Here is a 2,500-nt window from a genome sequence, read left to right as displayed (position 1 = left end):
CGAGCCCCACGTTGGGCGACCATTCCTTTTGGTGTGTTTCCCACTTAGCTGCAACGAGTATGAGGTGCACACTCATGGACCCACCAGCAGAAAGGGCGCCATGGCTTAGTTGGTTAAAGCGCCTGTCTAGTAAACAGGAGATCCCGAGTTCGAATCTCGGTGGTGCCTCAACTTTTTTTGACCAACCCAACTGTCAAAAGAAGGCCTCTGAAAGATTTCACTGCTCACATTTTGCCCAAGATACAGGAAAAATGAAGCGAAACAAACAGTTCAACAAAATGCCGCGACCCGGGATCGAACCGGGGACCTTTAGATCTTCAGTCTAACGCTCTCCCAACTGAGCTATCACGGCCTGTGCTATGTTCTTGGCGACCCAAGCGGAAACGCAGCAGCATAGCATTTCAAAAAGAAAAAGTGGCCTGACAGACGAAAACAAACGAACAAACAGAAAAAGAGACAGGTCCTACCGAGATTTGAACTCGGATCGCTGGATTCAGAGTCCAGAGTGCTAACCATTACACCATAGGACCTTCACATCTAGCGATGTCAAGATGCACGTACAGTTTTCCAATCGTTTTCCCATTGAAAAGAAAAAGGTAAAACAACTGGAACATATTTGCAGAAACCCTGAAATTAGGGCCAAACATGACCAATCCAAAAAGCAAGTGGGCTCGTCCGGGATTTGAACCCGGGACCTCTCGCACCCTAAGCGAGAATCATACCCCTAGACCAACGAGCCAGCTGTTGAGTGGTAACAGTGCGTGTGGGTATTTATTTGACATGCCTGCGGAAGGAGACTCACCTTTGAACGAGGACCTTCAAGAAAGAAGAAGAAAAAACAGACTGTTTGGTTCCTGCCGGGATCGAACCGGCGACCTTGTCCGTGTGAAGGACACGTGATAACCACTACACTAAGGAACCTTGCTGGTAGAGAGGCAAATTCTTTGTTTGAAATATTGAGTTGTAGCAAATGTGGTATGGATCTGTCCCAACGGTGTACTACAGGGTCTCGTGGCGCAACGGATAACGCGTCTGACTACGGATCAGAAGATTGCAGGTTCGAATCCTGCCGAGATCGGATTTTTATCTTTGAACAGACTAAATGTGTATGACTGAGACACATGGCATGACATTGCATACACAGATACATGGACAATATGTTTGTTTAGCTGCCAATACTTATGTTTTGTTCACGTTGATTGCTACGCTCAACAAGAAAAAGGTGTCTGCGCCCCCGGGTGGGCTCGAACCACCAACCTTTCGGTTAACAGCCGAACGCGCTAGCCGATTGCGCCACGGAGGCAAGTTGATGATGCTGGTATCGAAATAATTGAGAAATATGCCAACATGGTTAAATAATTGTACAATTGAGAAAGCCAGTTTGGAAAATGCTTTGTTTAAGTTTGCACTGCTAAACACATCATACATCCTTCCGTTATGGTCTAGTGGTTAGGATAGCTGGCTCTCACCCAGCAGGCCCGGGTTCGATTCCCGGTAACGGAAAACTTTTTTCCCCCCTCTTGTGCGCTTGTCCAAGTGTAGTTGAGTTGGTATAGCATCGAATTTCTCGAGAGAAGAAAAGGCAATAATTGAACAAAACTTCCGACGAGGATGGGATTCGAACCCACGCGGGCAGAGCCCATTGGATTAGCAGTCCAACGCCTTAACCACTCGGCCACCTCGTCAACTAGGAGGAGTCAGGCCGAAACTTGGGAAGCCCTTGATGTTTGCATGAAAGAATGAGATCCTGGTGGTTCAGCAGTTTTTAGAGAAGAAAAAGATTTCCCACGCCGGGAGTTGAACCCGGGCCTCCTGGGTGAAAGCCAGATATCCTAGCCGTTAGACCACGTGGGATCATGTTTCCGTCCGGGATCGAACCGGAGACCTTCTGCGTGTTAGGCAGATGTGATAACCGCTACACCACGGAAACTCTGTGGTATAGTGCCAACTAAGGTGGGATGTTATGAAATCACGGAAAAGGCTGGCCTTTGTGGTATGTACACTAGAACATTTGTGCCTTTGTCACTGTCTCTAGCCGTGATCGTCTAGTGGTTAGGACCCTGCGTTGTGGCCGCAGTAACCCAGGTTCGAATCCTGGTCACGGCAGTGACAATTTTTTCCTTTCCCTGTCACATCGTGACTTTGAATTTGGAACTGGGAGCCCATGTCATGAAGAAGCGTCAGTGGTATAGTGGTGAGCATAGCTGCCTTCCAAGCAGTTGACCCGGGTTCGATTCCCGGCTGACGCAGAGCTGAATTTTTAAGCCATGGTATGTGCCGTAATTGGCCAATACTGCTTCCAAATTGTGCAACAGAGATCACCAAGCCTCCGTAGCGCAGTAGGCAGCGCGTCAGTCTCATAATCTGAAGGCCGTGAGTTCGAGCCTCACCGGGGGCAGACTTCATTTTGATCTTAATATGTCTAATGCGTGTAGTGATGGAAAGGAAAACGAAAGTTTAGGCCTACGACACCAAGTATTCCCAGGCGGTCACCCATCCA

The 2,500-nt window shown here is 48.3% G+C and overlaps 16 non-coding genes across 16 annotated transcripts in view; 7 read left to right on the top strand and 9 right to left on the bottom strand.

Moving 5' to 3' along the window:
- The window catches only part of TRNAK-CUU (transfer RNA lysine (anticodon CUU)), a 73-nt gene extending 55 nt beyond the window's left edge, over nt 1-18 (top strand). Inside the window, exon 1 of the tRNA in view lies at nt 1-18. This exon is cut by the window's left edge and continues 55 nt beyond it. This is a non-coding gene — a tRNA (tRNA-Lys).
- Nucleotides 19-94: 76 nt separating this feature from the next.
- TRNAT-AGU (transfer RNA threonine (anticodon AGU)) lies at nt 95-168 on the top strand. Its single transcript has one exon. It is a non-coding gene; the product is annotated as a tRNA-Thr (tRNA).
- A 111-nt stretch (nt 169-279) lies between these two features.
- Nucleotides 280-352, bottom strand: TRNAF-GAA (transfer RNA phenylalanine (anticodon GAA)). The gene has a single exon. It is a non-coding gene; the product is annotated as a tRNA-Phe (tRNA).
- A 106-nt stretch (nt 353-458) lies between these two features.
- On the bottom strand, nt 459-530 carry TRNAQ-CUG (transfer RNA glutamine (anticodon CUG)). Its single transcript has one exon. It is a non-coding gene; the product is annotated as a tRNA-Gln (tRNA).
- Nucleotides 531-667: 137 nt separating this feature from the next.
- On the bottom strand, nt 668-739 carry TRNAP-AGG (transfer RNA proline (anticodon AGG)). The gene has a single exon. It is a non-coding gene; the product is annotated as a tRNA-Pro (tRNA).
- Nucleotides 740-848: 109 nt separating this feature from the next.
- Nucleotides 849-921, bottom strand: TRNAV-CAC (transfer RNA valine (anticodon CAC)). The gene has a single exon. It is a non-coding gene; the product is annotated as a tRNA-Val (tRNA).
- An 84-nt stretch (nt 922-1,005) lies between these two features.
- Nucleotides 1,006-1,078, top strand: TRNAR-ACG (transfer RNA arginine (anticodon ACG)). Its single transcript has one exon. It is a non-coding gene; the product is annotated as a tRNA-Arg (tRNA).
- Nucleotides 1,079-1,229: 151 nt separating this feature from the next.
- Nucleotides 1,230-1,303, bottom strand: TRNAN-GUU (transfer RNA asparagine (anticodon GUU)). The gene has a single exon. It is a non-coding gene; the product is annotated as a tRNA-Asn (tRNA).
- Nucleotides 1,304-1,431: 128 nt separating this feature from the next.
- Nucleotides 1,432-1,503, top strand: TRNAE-CUC (transfer RNA glutamic acid (anticodon CUC)). The gene has a single exon. It is a non-coding gene; the product is annotated as a tRNA-Glu (tRNA).
- A 100-nt stretch (nt 1,504-1,603) lies between these two features.
- Nucleotides 1,604-1,685, bottom strand: TRNAS-GCU (transfer RNA serine (anticodon GCU)). Its single transcript has one exon. It is a non-coding gene; the product is annotated as a tRNA-Ser (tRNA).
- Nucleotides 1,686-1,782: 97 nt separating this feature from the next.
- On the bottom strand, nt 1,783-1,854 carry TRNAE-UUC (transfer RNA glutamic acid (anticodon UUC)). Its single transcript has one exon. It is a non-coding gene; the product is annotated as a tRNA-Glu (tRNA).
- A 3-nt stretch (nt 1,855-1,857) lies between these two features.
- Nucleotides 1,858-1,930, bottom strand: TRNAV-AAC (transfer RNA valine (anticodon AAC)). Its single transcript has one exon. It is a non-coding gene; the product is annotated as a tRNA-Val (tRNA).
- Nucleotides 1,931-2,034: 104 nt separating this feature from the next.
- Nucleotides 2,035-2,106, top strand: TRNAH-GUG (transfer RNA histidin (anticodon GUG)). Its single transcript has one exon. It is a non-coding gene; the product is annotated as a tRNA-His (tRNA).
- A 71-nt stretch (nt 2,107-2,177) lies between these two features.
- On the top strand, nt 2,178-2,249 carry TRNAG-UCC (transfer RNA glycine (anticodon UCC)). Its single transcript has one exon. It is a non-coding gene; the product is annotated as a tRNA-Gly (tRNA).
- Nucleotides 2,250-2,325: 76 nt separating this feature from the next.
- On the top strand, nt 2,326-2,398 carry TRNAM-CAU (transfer RNA methionine (anticodon CAU)). Its single transcript has one exon. It is a non-coding gene; the product is annotated as a tRNA-Met (tRNA).
- A 62-nt stretch (nt 2,399-2,460) lies between these two features.
- LOC145320442 (5S ribosomal RNA) overlaps nt 2,461-2,500 on the bottom strand; it is a 119-nt gene continuing 79 nt past the window's right edge. The window contains exon 1 of the ribosomal RNA XR_013880226.1: nt 2,461-2,500. This exon is cut by the window's right edge and continues 79 nt beyond it. This is a non-coding gene — a ribosomal RNA (5S ribosomal RNA).

This window comes from Acartia tonsa, chromosome 5 (assembly GCF_053477335.1).
Source record: "Acartia tonsa isolate MP-2025a chromosome 5, ASM5347733v1, whole genome shotgun sequence".
In the NCBI taxonomy this organism is placed as follows: Eukaryota; Metazoa; Arthropoda; class Copepoda; order Calanoida; family Acartiidae; genus Acartia; species Acartia tonsa.
The sequence above is the reverse complement of the archived record's forward strand: the minus strand, read 5'-3'. Positions and strand labels throughout refer to the sequence as shown.